The following is a 10,768-nucleotide window of genomic DNA, read 5'->3' on the forward strand; positions in this document are numbered from 1 at the left end:
TAATTAAAGAGAATGGCTGATCTAGACACTGTTTACAGGGTTTCTTCTGGTACCCCTAACTCAGTGACTTAGAGCTTCCATCTTGTGTCCTGTGGAGATACCAAACACTGCATCCCCTGCTGATTTCTTTCAGTCAAAGGAACAACAGCAACAACAGGTGTTTCCTATCAAAGAGCTATGCAGTGGGGTGACCCATATTATTAAACTATTTGAACGTATCAGTGCATAAAGCATTTTTCTTTCTTTGCCAAAGGGAGCTCTGTCAAGGACAACTCCACTCCAGGGTACAACAACAACAGAACTGAGCAGTCCTGTGACTTGTCACCCCATCAGTTTTGGCTAAGACCAGTCTCAAGGACCTGGTGGATTTTGAACCTTTGTTTTTCCCAAGGCTGCTCTGTGGAAATGATATTCCTGTCTTGTCACATATATGCCTTTCATGTCTGCCCTTTCAAAGCCAACTTTCTCCCATATGACCAAGCAGTTGAAGTGCAGTTGCCTCCCACGTTGTGTGGGACATTTGTAGTCTCCTTAGTTACATTTCCAGGAGACTTGGTTGGCTGGTTTAGTGATCAGGCCGAGGACATTGGCTATAGGATTTGTCTGATGGCCAGTCACTGACAGTGAATTTATTGAAAACTTGCAAATATTTTCTATTCTTCTGGACCCGACTCAAACCCTGCATTTGGAATGAAGTTGTCCCTAAAACTCCCCACCATGACATGACAAAGTGACCTTTTATTCCCAGAACAGCTCTGCTCACAGGTGCAGAGGCAACCCATGAACCCCTCTTTCTCTGCTATAGCATACTGGCCTGCTGGAGCTCAGATGGGGTTGCTGCCACAGTTTTCAGTGCAATTTCCAGTTGAACCCATTCAGCAGGCACAAATAGGCCTCATGGGAGAAATATAAGTATCGCTGGAGGAATATTCGCAGGGTGACAAATATATTCAATATAATTATTTTTCCACGATATAAACTATATAAAAGTTAGCCTGGTGGGCTAGGAGATTTCCCATGCTGGTGGGAAATCATGGATAAATAGAAAATAGAGAAAGAAAGTATATATATATTTTAAGATTTTTATTTATTTATTTGGGCGAGTGCTTGCACACACAAGTCGGGATGGGGAGTGTGGCCAAGGCAAAGGGAGAAGGAGAAGCAGGCTTTCTGCTGAGCAGAGAGCCTGTTGTGGGGCTCAGTTCCAGGACCCTGAAATCATGGTCTGAGCAGAAGTTAGACCCTAAACTGACTAAGCCACCCGAGTGCCCTCAGAAGGAAAATCTTATATGGGTATGAGTTAAATAGAGGATGGCTACATGGGCAGTTTTCTCAATTCTGCCCCAGCTTACACTTAATGTTTAGGAATAAGTAGGTATAGCACCCCTTTCTTTTGCTCTTCAAATATCTTGGCTTAGACATTACACGATCACTCTAGTTAAACAAAGATTGAGAAGCACTCATCTCATAGGACCTCCAAAAGACTTCCCAGAGTTATTATATTCAAGGTGCAATATCTGGGAACAGAGTTTGGGTAGGAGAAAGGCGTCACAGCAAAATAAATTCCACTTTCGTTCATGCGTTGCTGACCAAAGAGATCCCCATGGTTAGCTGCTTGGTGCTTGTGAACCTGGGTTATGTACATACAAAAGAAAAAGGTTGACAAGAACCAAGTACCATTTTGGCAGCTGAAACATTTAGCTCTCTTAATGAGGGGATCAATGGGAGCCTCGTAGTAAAGAAGAAGTAGGAGAAGAGAAATTTAAAAAATCATTTACATCTTTCTTTGGACTCTCTGGATATCTACTCTTCGGTGACTCTGCTTCTTAATTATCTTCTTTGTCCTTATGCAGTACAATTTAGACAACTCTTGCTTCTAACTTCCTTTTTCTGCAAGGAAACGGGGCAAAACATAACCTCATTATACCTTTATCTGGGACACACAGTTATTCTTTGCTTGGTCATGGAGAGGGCTTGGCCTTGTCTATATCTCCTGAGAAAAACTGGCTGAGTAGCTTTGCCTCACATCCATGGACCCAGGTAAGAATATGTTGTAACATGAATTGCAATTAGTTATTAGCTTTTTCAATTCATGCATGAGAAACTATGATTTAAACAATGAAAACAAAAACAATGGCACCAAAACAAGATCAAGGCTTGGAGCTAAGTTGCTAGAGTGACTATCTATCTCCAGGTCATTTTTCTCTTCCTAAAATCTCATCCCTGAATTTTGACATGTTAATTTCCTCCCTCCCCCATTTAATTTGTAAGCAAAGAAATAAGGTGACAACCCAGCCCTACCAGCTGTCCAGCATCCACCACAGCTCATCACCACAGACAACTGACACTGGTTGTCTGGGAGTCTTCCTGGAATGTTCAGAGAAACCTGTATCTTTTTTTGTTTTGTTTTGTTTCAATTAGTTTTATAGATGTTTCAAGGTGGGGCCTGCATTTTTCTGTGGTAAGCTCACCCCTCAGGATTCCCCTGGAGGCTTACTAACCTTGTCCATATTCCTATTTTACGTGAGCTGAGCTGTACAAACTTGCTATTGCCACTTGGAACTTTTTTTTCTTGCCCTGAAATAATTTGCGTTTCCCTTACAGCAAACCTGGGCATCAACAACTTGAAACTGGTCTACAGACTGAAAGAAGAGAAAATTTGCTCTGTGGTTATCACATCAGAGAGAGAAGATATCCCAAAGTTTAAGAGATTAGCATTGTTTTGTTTGAGTCAACACGTATGCCACATTATCGGTCCACATTATCGGCATGGCTCACAGGAGTCCTTGGTGGACAGCTTCCCGGGAGACTGGGTCTGATGGACTATGTTTGTAATTCAGTGTGATTTGTGTTAAAAGGAGTCTTCAAAAAGACTGGTCAACTCTGTTTTTATTTTATGTAGTTTTCAGTGTCTATGTCCATTATTTCTCTAACATGGGAAGGTATTCAAAAAGACTGGTCAACTCTGTTTTTATTTTATGTAGTTTTCAGTGTCTATGTCCATTATTCCTCTAACATGGGAAGGTATTCTGCACATATTTGGGAATTCCTACAGTCGGACTCTGAACACAGGAAGTATGGGTAAATAATAAGGGAAAAATTCTTTGAGAGTTTCTATGCTTGTCCTCAGCTCTTTTGGCAGATGCATGCCTGAAAAGAAAAGGTGGATAGTTATCAATACAGTTTGGCTCAGAGTTATAGAAAGTTACCCCGAATTAAACATTTCTGTCCTATTGGCCTACTGGGGCGCTTAAAAATCCCAACCTTTAGACCACACACTCTTAATTGTGGCATGTGGGTTTCTAGGAGTTGAAATTAAAAAACCCACAGAAGGTTATTTAACAGTTCCAACTTCTAAGTGTGTCCTTAAGTTCCTTCTAGATTAGACCCTGTGGCTAAGAATGGTGACAATTGAGTTAAACCTTTAAAGGCCTTTGTCTAAACACTAATCCTGTGGGATGGGAGGAGGGGTAGGGGACCCACAGTGCCTGATGATGCCAGTGGGTGTGATGGTCTTACTGGGAATTTACTCATTGATTAATCTAGTAGCTTAAGAAGGCCCTGGGGAGCAGGATAATAAAAGGAAGAGGGAAAGCGTTAAGAAGAACCTGATTGGCCCATCACACGATTTCCCCTGTGCTGTCCTAAAGGAGCATGGACAGAGTTCATGAAAATATACACCTGAAAAGTGTATTATTATTTAGCAGCCTTATTGAGATATAATCCATATACCATACCATGTATGCATTTAGATTTAATTTATATTATATATATTAATTTGTATTATATATTTATATTATATATATTATATAATTAAAGCATGCAATTTAATGATTTTTGGTATATTCACAGAGCTGTGCAAGCTTCATTTAGGATTTTGCTTGCCTTTCCATTTTGGCATTTCCTCCCTCTGTAATGTTCTTGGGCTAGATATTGGCTCGCTCTTTTCTTGTCACTTAAATTTGTGCTTCAATGTTGCCTTTAGAGAGCTAAAGAATTTTCCCTTCCCCAAAATAGCATCCTGTCTGATGTTCTCTCTTCTCCTGACTTTAGGGTCTCCATAGCCCCAGTGTCCTGTGACGGTCTTGTTTGTGTGGGTTTGCAGTCCTTGGCCTTCTGAGGGCAGGACCTTCAACCTACCCTGGCTGCTTCCTCAGTTCCTGGGCCCAGGACTGGTTAGCATTAGCAGCTGGAAGGAGGAACAAGGGTGGGGGCCTGTTCTTTCTACAGTCTGCGGAGATAGAAGCAGAGGGGAAGTGACAGGAGCAGCAGTGACAGAGAAGGGCTGACTCACCACAACTGCTTCCTGGGTCACACATCCCCTGAAGCTTGACCCTGGAAACAGATGCCAGACATGGAGATGGCAGGAAAGCCAGGCCTGGGGTTCTGGGGCCTTTAACTCTAACTTTGTATAGGATCTGCAGAAATGATCTGGTCTCTCTGATCCTCTGTAAGACGAGGGCATTGAATCTCTGGTACCTTGTAGTTCTGACATTCTAGAACTCTGATGGACTTCTCTGATGGGGCATAACGGAGCAAATACAGGTAAGGTGCACCTGGGAGGACTCTACCGTTAATAAATCCTGTCTCTTTGGCTGCGTTTGCCAGGTGAAGCTGTGTGCCTCTGCTCCTTCCCCTCCACTCCTCACCCACTCCCTTTTGGAAGGATGGGATTTTCTAGCGCCTGGGGTCTTAGACCCATATGGCAGAAGAAGGGTGAAATAAAAATTGTGCTTTGAATGTGCCATTTGAGCTGGAGCTAAATTGAGGAAAAGCTTTGTCTGTGAGTTTACAAACATACAATTAAGGCTCTTATAGTTATCTAAATCCACTTTCTTGCCTTATAATTTCATGGTTAGAAGCATTACAGTTGTTTTTAGATTTTCGTTATAACTGCATTATAACCACAGACGGAACCGAATAGTGTTTGTTTATTTGTGTAACAAATTATGCCCCTCAGCTAACTTTCCTGTGTAATTTGCATGGGGTGTACATTTTGCAAAAAAGTATACATTGGTCTGAGGGCCTTCTCTCCTTCTGTCTTCTCCCCCAAAGCAGCACCAACAAAAAGGTTGGTGACCAACATGCACAGAAGGGGATTTCACTCACGAGTGTATTACACTGCATTTTATGTGTGAACGACACGCATGTCTGCAGACAGACAGACCTGTAGAAAGAGAATTGTACTAAGAGACTAAAATTTAAGTCAGCTTACTTCCTCGATCTTTTATTTCCATTTAAGCTCTGGCATCAAAGCATACCTCAAACACACTCTTATAAATTACAGATATTTTGTGTAAAACCAGAATAATAGTTCTCTGAGTTGCTGTTGAGTTTGAACAAGATAATGTCTGAAATCCCATTGCAAATTATGTGGCGTTTCCTAAGTACATGCTAGAGATGACTGGAATGATGGGAAATGGTGCTATCTTTCACGCCAGGTTAAAATTTGTTCAAGTTAAAAAAAATTTTTTTTAATCTACATGTATGGCATTTGGGTCTCAGACCAAATAGGGATAAACTTCTTTCCACGTGCCCATTTGAAATATTCTGTATGATCAAGGACTGCTGTCAGCCTGGCTGACCACATAGGGGTCCTGATAACACAAAGGAAGACTCATGTTGTGTTATTTTCTGGTTCTTCTCAGCAGTCCAGATTTCCATGGTGACCACATTGCCTTGGGGGTATCCAGTGATTTTGTCTATAGCTGATTCTATCCTTAGATGTTACTTTCTCTTTGGTCTCACAGATCACCTATGACAAGTGGCAGAAAAGTCTGACGTGGTGGTAAAGTGGAGTTTATTAGAAACAAATTAAGCATATGTAATATATTTACACAATTTGGATTGATTAGCAACTTGGGTGGGGGTAATAGTTTAGTTCAAAGAACATAGGACTTCTAGATAAATGACCAGGTCCTTAATGAAGCTTAGTACATTCTGGATTCTTGGTGAGATAAAATAATCACAAACATATAACAATAATGTAAATACTTTACATCCAAATTTTTTTTATAGTTCCTGTAACATTTTTAGATAAATCATTCTCTGATAGAGCTTGTCTCTGCTATATACCAGCTGATGACTTTGCAACGATCTCTCAGTTCAAGGTTCTTAATTCTGCTCTCTCAGAGGGTAGGGGGAGTGAGTGGCCTGGGGTCATTCTTCCCACAAAAGTCCTTCTAGCTCAAAAGCAACTATGATACTGGTAACTTCTACTTTTATTTTTTTCTGCTTTGTACATTGGAAATGAGAGGACTCTTGGGTCTCTTGTGATGGGATAAGATGACTTATTTGTAATTTTAAGAGAAAAACACTAATTCCTTCCTTCCTTCAATTCACACAGATTTCTTGGGATCCTGCTGTGTGTCAGGTACTTTTCTAATGCTGAAGTGAATAAAGCCACTTCTCTGACCTCCTAGAGAGAATGTTACCCTACTGCCCTGGGCTGAGACTGGGAAGAGCTTTGGCACACTGGGACCAGTTAGCTGATCACACCAAGTGGGAGGGTCTGATCATAATGAGTTAAAAAAAGTGAATGAGGTAATTTTAGGTAGTGACCAGTAATAATATGTAAGTACCAAATCTTTAGGAGGATGCTATCAGATGCATCTGTGCGTGGGGGTGGGTGGGTGTTTTAGCATGGCTGCTTTCAAGGATCCTGCAGGAGATCCCATTCCCACCCAGGTAGGGGGCGACGAGACATGCAGCGATCTGTAGGAACTGTATTCTTGGGCAGCAGGAAGGTCAAGTGCAGGTGTTCTGAGAAGGGGAAGAACTTGGCTTGTCTGAGAAATGGAATGTTCTGGAAGCAGGGGGAGCGGTATGGGCTTTGTGGGCCTCATAGAATTGCAGACAATAACAATGGTAACTGCTGCGGTGTTCTGGGCCCTCCTTCATTTTGTTACATCAATCTGTACGGTTGCCCATTTTTTAGACCACAGTCCTGAGGCACAGGGACTTTAAAAAGCCAAGTATCTCACGTCACCCCAAGATTTAAACCCCAATGGATGATACAGAATCCATGCTTGTCATCACAGTGAGGGGAACCCCTTGGTCCATGTGATGGTGTGTCTGTCCTCCCGAACTCTCCACGCCCACTGATGCCCACATCACCCATAAGGACCATTTTTGTCAATTACGTGCCCCTCCCACCCCCACCCCCTGCTCCCACAGTGGCAGTTTCTGCTCAGCCAGGAACAGCCGCTGGAGGAGGCTTCTGCTGCCTTTGTGGACTCGCTCCAGCGCTGAGTGAGGGTAGTTATGGGATGGCTTAGAAACGGTCACTCTGTGTGTAATCAGTTCACTCCACTGAGAAAACATTTCTGTTTCAGCTTCCTTCCTTTCCTGGGTCTCATCCAGGGAACAGTGTTTCTGACCTTCTGAGCCACAAAGGCCAGAGATAATGGGGCACAGCAGGTCTACAGAGTCAAAAGAGGGGAGAGTCTATGGGAGGGGACACACACCACACAGACAGACAGACAGACACACACACACACACACACACACACACACGAGAAAACTGTTCGAGTCCCTAGCCAGGATATCACATTGCAAATATACTTGGAAAATTAAGGCTAAGACACAGATGAAAGTTTTCCTAGTCTGTCATTCTTTTCTGATCACTTGACATCCCCCTTCTGCTCAGAATAACGGAGAGGAAGAAGGCACTGGCAAAGAATCATGTGGCTGCTTCCCCTCCTTTCTGTCCTCACAGCTCGGCTGGCATTCAGCGCCAGCACGGCCTCTGTGGATTGGATTTACTCTCCCAGACTCACCAGATGTACCAACAGCAGCAAGAGATGGGTTTCACACTTCCTTTCCAGGCTGCTTAAGAACGAGAGAGACTTTTTCCTATAGGAGAGAAAGAATACCTTCTAATTAACTAGGGCCAGAGATGAACTGTCAAATGATGTGGAAAATTCAAAAGACTGGGATTTTGAATGTATAATTTTAAAATTAATTTGTAAAAGTGTTAATGAATTACTTAGGCCTCAAAACAAGGAGCCCTGAAAGATTTTTCAGAATCATCATTTTTTTTTTCTTTGTCACAACACATAAAATGATGGCTTTAAGTTCTGGGAATCAGGAGAAAAATGCAGAAGGAACATCATATATTTTCTTTTAAAATATTTTGTACAGTTATTTGGTTTTGATGTTCAAATCTCTCTTTCTCTCTCTCTTTTTTTTTTGTAAAATCCTAACTTCCCCCAGTATAACCATGGTTCTTTGACTTTTACAAACTTACTGAATGTAAATCTTGTTTAATTATAGTCTGGCTCACGTGTCCTGAAGAGTTATGTTAATAACCAAAATGCTGTCGATTAGTAACCGGAGACAGATTTTGTGAAGACAATTTGGGAGTTTGGGGGAGAAAGCTAGATTCTTTTCCTTGTCCTTCTGCTCACTGCTTCAGCTACAGGTTTTCCCAAATTACGGAGACCAGGGTGCATCCCTGTCAATGCAGGGACATGGCAGGGGACATGTGTGTTCTCTCCTTTTCCTGGTAATGTCTTTGCAGCCCTCCATGTCTCCTCTGGACATTTGCGTTAGTATCTCAGTTAGCCCTGAGGTGTTGGTGTGCCACTGTGAGGAAATATTACATGTAACCATCAGGAACCCAATGTTTGAGATTATTATCACTTTAAATTTTGAGCATTGGGTCAAAGTCAGAAAGAAAGGACGTTGAGACACAAGGGAGATGGCATTAGATATTTATGGAGGCTTGGTGTGGTGCTGGGTGTGGCAGAAAGCTGGGGACACGTGTGAGGCTGGCTCTCTGTTCTACTCAGCTTTGCCCTCTGTTGCCATGTGTCAGCTGTGTTCCCATTCAGGTGTTGTCGGGCTTTTCGTTTCTCTGTCAAAGAGCACATCTGGCTATGCATGTTGAGCCTGAAGCAAATCTTGAAGTTAGTCTTAAATATCCCTGATGAAGAGCACTAGACCCAGAAGTAGAAGAAATGACTTCTAGTCCCATGTACTAGGTCACCTTGGCTGAGCCATTTCAGAACACAGGTCCCTCAATATCAGGATTACATCCTTTGTAATACCTCATGTGGTTTTGGAGAGGAGATGAGAATATGTGTGTCAGAACACTTTGCCTGCTCTCATCATAATATTCATGATAATAATGAGAAATAGAGTTTCTTATTTTCTTGCCTGAACCCAGAGTTCTCCTGCTGTCCATTTGCCACCTTCCCAGAGTCCTCCCTAATAATGCTTTGCTCAAACATATTCCATATTCGAGTTTTTTTTTTAAGTTTTTTCTTCCTTAGTCTCTACCCCTAATTCATGCACACTACAGACCCCCCCCCCCATGCACATGCATGCGCGCGCACACACACACACACACACACACTCGACTTGTCCCATAATCTTTAGGGTCTAACTCCCAATTAGTCATCTTGAAAAATATCCTCACAATATTTTGAGGGGTTGATGGGTTCATGTAACACAAAACTGCTTTTGGTAAAAAATACCAGACCAGGGCTTAGCCAACTTTTTCTGCAAAGGGCCAGTTAGTAAATATTTTAACATACAGTCTCAGTTGCAACAACTGAACTAGGCCATTGTAGGAGGAAAGCCATCATAGATAATACAGGATGGAATGCACATGGCTGTGTTCCAATAAAATTATTTGCAGAAACAGATGATTAGTTGATCGGTTCTGTGAGCTGTTGTGTGCTGACCTCTGCCACAAAGAAATGAGTAGTGGTGGTTATCTCAGATGTTAAGGCAGGTTACTAGCAACGAGCTTTAGAGCAGGAGAGGGCTTTGACACCATCTCTCTTCTATCCTACCGCCTGAATGTCCCCAGGATGTGGGCAGGGTTGGGTAGAGGCTCTCACTCTGGATCCCAGCTCCCCCCACCCCCTGGAGTTAGTTGAGCCAGTGACTGGCCCGGGGTGGTTTGGAGGATGGAAATTTACAAGTGGGCAGCCCTCTCTCTGCCAAGGACTGATTCAGAGTTCAGGGATTAAGCCTCTGGCGTGGGGATTAAACTGCAGTTTCACAGGCTAGGACGTTGCCGGCACCAGACGTGGGACAGGCCCGTTGTAGCACATACTGTTAGCCCTGAGAAGGTCCTCACCCTGGGGTGTGGGCCTGAAAGTAATGAAAGAAATAAGGGGCCCAGCTTTTCTGCTTTCAATCTTGACTTTTTTATATTTCGGCTGAATCTGAGATGAGAACATACTTTGGAAACAACCAAGGAGCATGAAGGAATTTATGCCCAAAGCCAAGAGTGAGTAAACTGCAGAGTGTTAAGTTCTCAGTAGGGATGCAGAGAAGCATGGGCACAGAACTCACATTCCATCCCCGCGCTTTGTTCTGCTTACTCCGTGGTGCTGCTCCCTGTGGGTCTGGAAAGTGGCTCCCCATTTCCAGGAGCTCAGCGTACATGTGCCTGCACTCAGGATTATTTCAAAAGGAGCTTTCTGTTAGCCTATGGTCATGTTGGCCCCTCCTGTTGCTGTCAGTCGTTCCGTAAACGCTGCTCTTGGAGAGCCCTTGAACGCTAGAGCTTGAAGAAGATGCCCCTGGGTCAGTAGGAACTTCTGGGTCAGTCCTTTGTTTCTCACAGGGGGCATTGACACCCAGAGAAGGATGTGAGCGGTTTAGTTAAACTGAGGCGGATGGTAGACTAGAATCCAGTTTTCTGGGCTTCTGGTCCTGTGGTCCATTCACTGCGCAGCCCTACACTGTTGCTCATGATGATAAAGGTCATGGGGATATGGGCACCCATGGTGGATTTAAAGTCAAATCAAAG

The sequence above is a fragment of the Mustela lutreola genome, chromosome 12 (genome assembly GCF_030435805.1).
Source record: "Mustela lutreola isolate mMusLut2 chromosome 12, mMusLut2.pri, whole genome shotgun sequence".
Lineage (NCBI taxonomy): Eukaryota > Metazoa > Chordata > Mammalia > Carnivora > Mustelidae > Mustela > Mustela lutreola.